The sequence below is a fragment of the Peromyscus maniculatus genome, chromosome 8, assembly GCF_049852395.1.
Source record: "Peromyscus maniculatus bairdii isolate BWxNUB_F1_BW_parent chromosome 8, HU_Pman_BW_mat_3.1, whole genome shotgun sequence".
Classification (NCBI taxonomy): Eukaryota; Metazoa; Chordata; class Mammalia; order Rodentia; family Cricetidae; genus Peromyscus; species Peromyscus maniculatus.
The window spans coordinates 70,817,350-70,828,721 of record NC_134859.1 but is presented as its reverse complement, the minus strand read 5'-3'; positions in this window follow the sequence as shown (position 1 = coordinate 70,828,721).

Here is an 11,372-nt window from a genome sequence, read left to right as displayed (position 1 = left end):
TTTGTGGGTGTGTCAGATATTCTGGTAACTAAAGCACACTTGGGTTGTTGGATGCTCGCCTCAACACGCTGTACTGTCGCTGCTTACACGTGTGTCCTGCCTGTGTCCTGGTCTCACCTTGTCACCCTGGGTTTCTCAGAATACCAAGCCCATGAGGATGGAGATGATGCACCTAACCCAGCTTTGCTTCAATAGAGACCTGAACCTAATCTCTCAGTGGTGAAAGGCTGGCCTGCTATAAAAGCTGCTTTTCAAACACAAGTAAAGCCGCTTCATATGAGACTCACTGGCTGTGAGGATGAGTAGTTCCACCACATCTGAAACATGATCCTCAAGTCTTCAGCAAAGTCAAAAGCCACACTCACAGTCATGGTTATCTCATGTCTGTGGTAAGCAGAGTTGCAGGTAGGAATAACTTAGAATCTGCACAAATCACCTCCAATAGCTAATTCTTTCATTCCTTTAACATTCAAGCACCCGGTTAGGATGTGCTTTGTTGGAAGTACATATTCAGACTTGTAACTGACAGAAATGTGTTTGCAACGTGCTAATGGGTATGCAGAGAATGAGAAAATAATACAGTTTTTAAAATCCACACAGGCAGGGCAGGTGGCATGACTGTCACGTGTGCATGTGGACTCAGAGGACCACTCTCTGGTGTCAGTCCTTGCCTTCCACCATGGGTTCTGAGGATCAAGCAGGTCATCAGGATGATGCATTGAGCACTTCTGGCTCAGCATCCTGCTGGACGAAAAAGAACACTGGGTCTGGAGTAGTCCAACAACATCCCTGCTTCAAAAAGGACAACCTTTTGTCTTACTGGGCTTTTTGTTTGTTCTTTACCTTTTTTTTTTTTTTTTTTTTGAAGGAGGAAGAAAGAGAACATGAAATTGGGTGGGTAGGGAGGTAGACAGGATCTGGGGGAGTTTGGAGGAGGAGAGATAATGGTCAAAATATTTGAAAATTTTTTTTAATTTAAAAAGGGGGGCAACTTGTGGAAATGGTTTCCTTTCATTAGTAGGCATTCTTCTTAGAAAATGCATTTTTTTTTATCACCACCACCAACACTGGTTGGTCATAAACAGATTCCATCCCACCGTGAAAGGTAATCGCTGTTCTGAGACCGGTAGACTTCAGTGTTTGGTAGTATTTGTGGTGGTGTGAAGGGCTTTAATCTTGATTAAGGAAAGCTTCCTGGGAGAAGAGGGCTTTTGAGGCAGAGATGAAAATCAAAAGGAGGTGGGGAAATGGCAGATGGAAGTGGGAACTGTTCTAGACAGGGAGGGTGGAGGATGCCGTGTGGGCAGCAGTGGGTGTAAGGAAAACGGCCAAGAGATCTGGCTAGGACACAAGGGGCAGCTGTGGCCGGCCCAGACTGGAGGATGGTAGGACAGACTGAGAGCTGGGAAGCAACTGAGGCTGGAGGGCGCTTGAGGATCAGTAGACATGGTGGGAAATTGTGAGGGGAAGAGAAAGCTATCGTGGCCGATCCCTAGACTTTAGGAAGTAGGGTTACTGTTGCTTTGATGAATCCAAGCTTTGTCCAATTTGCAAAGGTCTAACCTTATTTTGAGCAAGGAATTGTTTGCTTGCTTGCTTTGAAGGGGGTGGGATGGGGAGTTTGTTTTTGTTTTTTATCTTGAGACATGGTCTTACTATGTAGCCCAGGCTGGTCTCAAACCTGTAATCCTTTTGCATCCTTTGCCCGGGTGCTGGGATTACAGGTGTGTGCCTCCATGCCCATGTCGATGACTTTTCCCCCAGGGAACTGCGGTGGAACAGGCCATGCTCTTGCCTGGCAAGTGCTGCAACCCTCTCCAGGAGTCCGTTGAGAGGAGTCGCTGCAGCATCTTTTTCACTTATTTTAGAAAAGCACTTACCGAATTTGATATGGCTGTCTTTATTTCCATCTATATTCTTAACACCTAGACCAAGGCTACCTAGTACCAGCAAGAGGCTTTTCATGTACAATGCATGCTTCTCTGCAGCCACATAGGGTTGGCTGAAAGCCAGCTACACTGGTACAGGTTTCTCCTAGCCCTCATCAGTTCAGAAAAGAGTTGACTCTCCCAAACTCCAACCCCCCTGCTTCTGCCGCCCAAATACTGGGATCACAGTTGTGATCCACTGTGCCTGCTCATCCATCTGTTTTAAAGGACGCCATTGAAGAAAATACCTTCAAGATACATACTATGTTCACAAAATACACAAAAGCCAGTTGTATAACTTGTGATATGCATGGCTTTTTAGGTTTGAAGTGCTAATCTGTATGTGTTGTTTTCCTGACTGTTGTACTTAGCCACAGATAGACAGCCTCTATCAGATCACCCCAAAAAGAACCATTTCTGGTATAACAGTACACTGTCATGTCTGTGGCCTAGCTAAGATAAAAGGTTTTTGTTTGGTTTTTTTTTTTTTTAACTGGGATACCAGCCCTTTGAAATGTTAAGGAAATTGAGCAGGATCTTAGTAAAGTAGGATCAGAGCATCCTGGATAATCATAGTCATTCGAACATAGAACTTAGTTGGGGAATGCCATACAAAAGTGAAGAGCAGCTGGGGGGTGGTGCACGACTTTAGTCCCAACACTCTGGAGGCAGAGGCAGGCAGATCTCTGAGTTCCAGGCCAGCCTGATCTACAGAGCGAATTCCAGAATAGCCAGAGCTACACAGAAAAACCCTGTCTTGAAAGACAAAATGAGAGAGACAGAGAGAGGAGTGTAGTAATACCTATAATCCAGCACTCCGGAGACAGAGGCAGGAGGATTGCTGCAACTTTGAGGCCAACTTGGTTTTCATAGTTTCCCTGTGTAATGGCAGGGAAGTTCTTGTCTGTTGTCTCGGCTTCCAGTGTTAGATGTTCTGCGGTGGAAGTGTACTAACCAACTATTGATTTCATTGACCAAGCATCCCACTCAGTGACAGACATAGTTGCAGGAAAGATGAATGTTTTGCATCAGACATTAAAACATTAAAATTCCTTCCTTGAGTTTCTTGTTACACAAGCATCATGTTTCTAGGCCCCTTTCCCTTTTGAGAATAGGAATGAACAATAAACAGCTAAGAATACAGTGATTCCTAAAAGCTTTAAAACCCAATACAAAAACAATCCAACAGATGTAGCCTTGAAAGTCACTGAAATGGGCTTGTATTTGATAACCCTGTGGTTTGCCAGCCTACACTTGTCCTGTGTCCTTTAGGGCCAGCTAATTGAGTCTAATGCACTTGATTTTCTACTTCAGAATACAGGTGGTAGATGTCTTTGGCATCAGACTTAGTTGTTCGGTTGAATTAATCTTGCATGCTTTACCAGACAAACCTTTTCAGTTTGTATTATTCAGGACCTTCCACGGTCTGAGGTCTTGGCTTACTGATATGCCTTGGTCCACAGTTAAAATCGGCATCTTAGGAAGTGTGAGAAGATGCCGTGGGGCTGGAGATGGAGCTTAGTTGGTGGCATGTTTGCCTGGCACGCATCAGTCCGCTGAGTTCAGTTCCCAGCATAACTGGGAGTGGTGCACATGTGTAATTTTCAAGATTCAGGAGGTAGAGGTAGCATCAGAAGTTCAAGGTCAATCTTTCTTTTTTGTTTTGTTTTTCAAGACAGGGTTTCTCTGTGTAGCTTGGGAGCTTGTCCTGGAACACACTCTGTAGACAGGCTGGCCTAGAACACAGAGATTTTCTGCCTCTGCCTCCCAAGTGCCGAGATTAAAGGCATATGCCACCACTGCCCGGCTTCAAGGTCAATCTTGAGCTACATATGCAGTTAAAGGCCAGCCTGAGCTACATAAAACCCCATCTCCAAAAAAAAAAAAAAAACCAGCACATGAAGACTGGGGAGATGACTGATTTGGTAAAGTGCTTGCATGGATAAGGACCTGAATTGGATCTCCAGCATCCACATAAAACAATAGGTGCAGCCACGTGAGCCTGTAATCTCGGTGTTGGGAAAGCAGAGGAGGATCCAGGGAGGCTTGCTGGCCAATGGATTTAGCCAAATGGGTGAGCTCCAGCTTCATTGAGAGACTCTCAAAAATAGGGTAGGGAGCAAAAAACAGGGTGAAGGCACTCTGGTCTCTGCATGCTCCTGTGCACACATGTACACACATTTAAACCAGTCCTTTCTTAAAACACTGGAACACCGTCATCTTTGGCAGGCTGACAGCCAAGTTCCAGCTCATGACTCGTCTAATGTTTCTCCTTGGAGGGTTGTGTTGAGTGTGTTCCCCTCCCGTTTCTGAGTAATCAGTTTTCTCACTGAACAACAGAAAACTATTGATTTGCTTCCTGTTACCACCCTGCGTTTAGGAAATTCCTTTAAAACAAAAACAACAAAAAGTACTTTAAGAAGTAAAGCCGTGATGAATTGTGGGCAGTGGAAGTTAGTGTGTGCAATCATTATCACCTGTGTGTCAACTGACTTGCTCGGAAGTCTTTTTTTGTGATAGGCTTTTGTAATAATCTTAGGGAGTTGTCAGAGTGAAATGGGCAGTTTCCAGGTAAATAGTTTGCCACAACCCTAAAAGCCAGGTGGTGGTGGCGCACACCTTTAATCCCAGCACTCGGGAGACAGAGGCAGGTGAATCTCTGTGAGTTCCAGGCCAGCCTGGGCTACAGAGTGAGTTCCAGGAAAGGCACAAAGGTACACAGAGAAACCCTGTCTTGAAAAACCAAAAAAAAAAAAAAAACATCGAAAGCAATTGAGACATTCAGAAAGGCCTTGATAAGCCCAGCTCCAGGGAACGAAGGGCCTTGGCAATGGACTAAGTTTCAACAACAAGATAGGATAGACAGCAAAATAATCATGAGGATCTGCTGCTTGTCCTGGAGAGGTGAGCATTAGCTTCTCCACCTGTTTCTACTTTTGTCCCCGTTACAAGCCTCTTCACCAAGGCAAGCTGCAGCAAATAAAGCCAGCCAGGCTGCCAGACCCAGTAGTCACTCATCTACCATCCAGCCACAGATAGCTAAGCAATGTCAGCTTCAGCTGGCCTCTCACCCCAACAAGAACATCTTTGCCAGGTTCTGGTCATGCAGAGCTTCAGATTGAGGATGCCTGCCAGCTCTAAGTCAAGGTATGGGTTTTAACTTCATGAACCAAAGCAAAAACAGCTTTTCAAAGTCTCCCAGGAGCGCCTCCGCCCCCAACAACTGCAGAAAGAAGGCGTTTGTGGGAGAGGAGGAGAGCTATAGACGTCATTGCATCATCCAGATCCCAGCTGTGACCTGGCTCAGAGTTTTCCAGTTAAAAATAACTATGACTTAGACTTGGGAAGAAAAAAGTAAACTGTTGCATCTCCATGGAAACCGGTGGGGGGGTGAAGCACTGGATTTCCTGCGCATGTAACAAGATGGGGTGGATGAAGAGGCCGGAAGCCCAGAGGCCCTGTGATGAAAGGTGATACCCCTAATTAGCATCCAGGGTGTAGTCAGACACATCCTCAGGGCTTTGCACGAAGGATCTGTTTACAAGGAAGTATGCATCTTGGGCCTGTTGAGGAAGTGCGTACTAGAGTCTTCCAGCCTTCCTGTAACAGATTTGCTAGTGTTTAGCAAAGCCAAGAGCAGATGAGCAGCACAGTAGGTGTGGTGGAACCATCCCAAAACCTCTGCTGCCCTGCCACTCACGTCCTTCATTTACATAGTCAGCAGCTTGAGAGGATACAGATTGTATTTCATAACCGAAGGGGAGTCTCCAGAGCTGACGTGTGCATCTGCTTCTCTTGAGCAGAACCGGGTTTTTCCTCTTCTGGTGTTTTAGGAAATTGTGTAAAGCACCATTAATTATCTTAGATGTCTTTAAAAGGGTGTCTCTTGTGGGGCGTGGTGGTGCACACCTTTACTCCCCAGTACTAGGGAGGCAGAGGTAGGCAGAAGGCCAGCCTGGTCTACATGACAAGTTCCAAGGCAGCCAGGAGCGCATAGTGAGACCTTCACCCCTCCCCCAGCCAAAAGAAAAAGAAAAGAAAAGGAAAACTGTCTCTTACCATTTCTGGTATTCTTACCATTGTAGGTAACTGTTCTTTGGGGTAATCATCTTAGTTTTTCATTCCCCTTTTTAAAAAAATAATTAAAAATTTTAGATTTATCTATTTTATTACTTTTTGTGTATGATTGTTTTGCCTACATGTATGTATGTATGTATGTATGTGCACTTCATGCCTGGTACCAGTGGAGTCAGAAGAGGATGTCAGATCTGGAACCGGTGTTATGGATGGTTCTGGATGTGCTGGGAATTGAACCGGAGTCCTCTGCAAGAACATGTGCTCTTAACCACTCATCCATCTCTCCAGCCCCAACAGTGGTGTTTAAATAAAGAGTTTATACAGTAAATAACAGGAGGAGGGGAATACTGTATACTACTGGCCTTTGGTGAATGTTTTCTTCTTTATCTGGTGTATTGGAAAGATCTGAGCAATAATCTTTGCTCGCTATTGTTTCTTTTTGAGGTACATTCTTTGAGCCTCAAACTTGTTATGCTGAAGCTGGCCTTGAACTCCTACCTCTGTCTCTCAAGTTCTAGGTGTTAGTTCAGGACAGAAAAGATTCCCGCTCTTACTCACTCGATCGCTCACTACAGCCCTGCCCACATTGTATAAAGCCCTCATTACCCGAATGGCACCAAAAATGCATTCTGGGAAGAACCAGCTCCCCTCCTGAACTCAAACCAGGACCCTTCCTCTTGCCTGAGACTCTAAGAACCATCCATCTTGGGACATGCACCAGACTTCTCTGGCCTGGAGCCCTGGGACTGGTGAACCTCTCCTAAGAGCTGCACCAATAAACCTGAGCTTGTTTGTTGCCAATCTGGTCTGATCTGGTCACTTGGAGTTGTACCTGAGCCTCTCACTAGGATTGCCAGCCTTTGCTACCATCCACCCCCAGATCCCTTGTTCACTGTCCAGTAATAACATAACCCGAGACCAGATTCTTCACTCTTCAAGTCTGAAGTGTGGCGGGTTTCACAAAGATGAAGTGGGGAAAAGCATATAAGACCACAGGTGAATTCCCTTCCCTTGGAACCTTCGATAGTTTAGGGGCAGTCAAGCAAGAACCGGGATATGATACACTTGTATGGCATAATTCAGATCATGTTAAAATCACTCAGGGTCACACAGCGCACACTGAGGTCTGAAAGATGGAGATACTAAAGCAAATGTGATTTTTTTTTTTCAAGGATGCTGTTTATTTTGGAATCTTGCATTATCACTACAGCCCTAGCATTGGATTGAGGCCAGAGAGTCGGGACAGATTTTTAAATTACCTAATTTTTCTAGGTAAGTTGTAACGTCCCTCATACTGCCCACAAGAAGTTTGAAAGTTATACAATGGTGTATAGCAGGATTGTAACTGTAAAATAACAGAAAAATCTCAAATAGGAAAAGGCAGAGTGAGCCAGTGGCCTAATGGATAAGGCCTGTGGAGCTGAGGATCAAGTCCCAGATTCACAGAGAGATTAGTTTGCTGAGTGTGATGAGGCATGCATTTAAACCCAGCACTTGGGAGGCAGAGGCAGGAGAATCTCTGTGAGTTCCAGGACAGCCTGGGCTATATAGTGAGATCTGTCTCAAGAAAAACCAAAAAAGAAAGAAAAAAAAAAAAAAGATAAGACATCCACATACTAATCCTTGTGTTGTTAACTAATGATGGTTAATAATACTCCTTCCTGTTTTCCTTTTTATCTTCAGTAATGTAATGTACCTTTATTACTAGAAAAGTGGATTTTGGAGACAATAAAACTCAAAGCCCTTTTATATGTAATAAAACCTATTTAATCTCTATGATAGGTGTGTACAGCTGCTGTCTTACATCTTATGGTATACCACAAGCCTTAGGCAAGCTTCTGTCTACGGGAAATGTGTCTTGAGACTTTGGCCCTGGTAATTCTCGTTTTTTCTACATTCACTAGACTTCTTTCCCAGATACCTGGTCATCACTGTCCTTTTGAAACTTGCCAAAGGCCATGGCTTAGTAAAGGGGATCTGCATCTTTTCAGTAATCAGTGCCATATAATCTGTGATCATAGTTGCCAACAAGCAGCCTTTGAGACACCTGTGAGGCAGGCAACCTCCTGGCACCCTCAAATCAAACTTTGTAGACTGAGAGCCCTGATCATTGCTGTCTCTGTCTCACAGATGACATCAAAGCTGTGCCAATTTGTCAACCAGAGGCAAGGCCATAGAAGATGCAAGCATTCTTTTTTAATTAAAAAATTAGTGTGCGTGTGCTTGAGCACGTGGGTGTTTAGGTGCTTGAGACATTCGGGAGAAGGCACTGAAATAGGGCGTTGGCTCCCATGCAGCTGGAATTGCAGGCAGTTGTAAGCCACCCAACGTAGATACTAGGGTCAAAGTAGGATTCTTTGGGAGAACAGTATGTATTCCTTTTTTTTTGGGGGGGGGGGTTGTTCGAGACAGGGTTTCTCTGTGTAGTTTTGGTGCCTTTCCTGGAACTCACACTGTAGACCAGGCTGTCCTCGAACTCACAGAGATCTGCCTGGCTCTGCCTCCTGAGTGCTGGGATTAAAGGTGTGTGCCACCGCTGCTTGGCCATTTCTCCAGCCCGGCAAACATTCTTTTTAAGAGACACATATAAATCAATCTAAAGAGAAGCCACTGCCCAAGCAACTAAGAATGTTTTGGGGAGGGAAGACCTTGGCGTGGAGTCAGAGTAAAGTTGTCAGCCTCTGCTCTGTGTCTAGCCAGGTCTCACTCTGAAGACACTGCACTGCTCCAAAGTACCACTTAAGTGGCTATTGCCAGGGGGACCCAAACCGTGGTTGGGCAACTACAACCTGTACTTTTGTAGCAGATGGCTCCTAAAGTGATTGACATCAATAAACACATATTTATAGTCTAGGAAGTGCCAATCCATTTGCTACAGGTAACTATTTAAATTTGAAGTGACCCAGGCTTTATGGCATAGGCCGTAAATCTTACGGGAAGGCAGAGGCAGGTGGATCTGTTCTTTGGGGGCTGGAGAGAAGGCAGCTAAGAGCACTGTTTCTCAAGAGGACCTGGGTTCAACATCCAGCACCCATATGGTGCCTCACAAACATCTGTAACTCCGGCTCTAGGGAATCAACTGCCCTTGTCTAGGTCTCCTGCAGGCACTAGGCCCATGTGGGGCAAAGACGAACATGTAGGCAAAACACTCATACAAATTAAATAAGCGGGAAGTTACCAGGCTGGGAGAGAAAGTTCATTTGGTACAGTGCTTGCCTGCCATGCATAAGGACCTTAGGTCCAATCATCAGGGCTCTAAATAAATAAATTTACATCGATTTAAAGGGACTAACATTAAGCCAGGCAGTGGTGGGGCACACCTCAGAGGCGGGTGGATCTCTGAGTTTGAGGCCAGCCTGGTCTACAGAGTGAGTTCCAGGACAGTCAGGACTGTTTCACGGAGAAACCCTGTCTGAACACCCCCCCCACAAAAAAAAAAAAGAGTTCCTTGGTCACACGTGCTGTCTATCAAGGGTTCCCTGGTCACACAGACTGTCTATCAAGGATTTAGTAGCCACTAGAAGATCTTGGGGCTTCTGGTCTACTGAGATGATGCTACAGCAATTCTTTCTAAACTCTAGATGACACCACACACTCGCTACACAAAGAAGGCTCTCTATGCACAGGTGCTTGCCTCCCTCCTCTTGGGTTAGGGCATGACTTTTCCTGGAAGGCTTATATCCCATTTCCACAGAAAATGCCCTGCTCCCTGTCACCACCTGGAGCTTACTCACACACGCGAATAATTACGACAGCAAAAACAAACCCAACAAACAAAACTGGCTGGAACTTAAAGAGGAATGTGTCTGCTGCTGAGTCATGAATTGACTGGAGGGCTGTGGAGCAGAGCATCTCAAACCGTGGCTCATGGCCCTCAGGGGAGGGGGTCGAACGACCTTTCACAGGGGTCACAGTTCAGATATTCTGCATATCAGATATTTACATTACGATTCATAACAGTAGCAAAATTACAGTTATGAAGTACCAACGAAAGTACTTTTATGGTTGGGGGGGTCACCACAACATGAAGATCTGTATTCAAGGGTCGCAGCGTTAGCAAGGTTGAGAAGCATTGCTGTGGAAGGGACAGGCACAAATGGAAGCAGCATACAATCATTTCTGTGAGAGATTTTGCTATTTTTACACTGACATGTCAAAAAAAAAAAGTCATTAGGCAAACTGCTGGAATATAGTGCCAGAAAGATCCCCAAGCATTGTTTGAACTCAGTGCATTAGCTTAATCTTAGTCTACTTTTGTTCTTATATTAAGAGGTAAATTTTGGCCGGGTGGTGGCGGCGGCGGCGGCGGCGGCGGCGCACGCCTTTAATCCCAGCACTCGGGAGGCAGAGCCAGGCAGATCTCTGTGAGTTTGAGGCCAGCCTGGGCGCAAAGCTACGCAGAGAAACCCTGTCTCGAAAAACCAAAAAAAAAAAAAAAAAAAAAAAAAAGGTAAATTTTGCCTAATTTTAAAGCACTGATGCCTTTTTTTTTTTTTTTTTTTTTTTTTTTTTTTTTTTTTTTTTTTTTTTTTCTTTTTCTGGCTTTTTCAGGACAGGGTTTCTCTGTGTAGCTTTGCACCTTTCCTGGAACTCACTTTGGAGATCAGGCTGGCCTCGAACTCACAGAGATCTGCCTGACTCTGCCTCCCAAGTGCTGGGATTAAAGGCGTGTGCCACCAACGCCCGGCGGGCTGATGCTTTTTATGGCATCAAATTTCTTCAGTCGAGACTGTTTCAGCTCTCCCTGGATTATCACTAAAATGCCTTTGGTGTTATAGTTTCGTCTGGGAAGCAGACAAAACTTCTAGATATTCTAGTACCCACAAAATGACTCTGAATCCGATTGGCCAAAGGTGATTTGATATCTCATTAAAATAAAAGAAAACGAAAGAAAAAAAAAAACCAACTCCCAAGCTTTTCCTTGAGGATGTCATAAGCTGTAAACTCCAAGTGCAGTGTGCTCCTCCTCTGCCCCCTTCCCCCATATCCATGACTACTAGTTTGACTTCTGCAGTTCTGATGCCAACTATTTGCTACAATGAGGACATGGCTCAGGACCAGGCACCCAGTCAGGACTCTTGGAGTCTGACTCACTGCAGCGGCTGGAGGAAGTCTTTCCTACCTCCCCTGTGTCCCTGTTCAGTTCCGCTGGTGGAGGGGAGAGCAGGGAGCACTAAAGAAAGTCAGTTTGCATTTACTCATTACAGGTGGGAAGACCTAAAAGAAAGGAAAAAAAAAAAAGACCCTCCAGAATAAGCAAATAAATCTCAAGGGATCCATGTGTCAGCCCTGACAGTACCTAGGAGCATGGGTAGGCACTGTCAGTGTGTCGGGGTGGTGTCTGTGGTTTGGGGGGTCTCTACCTCC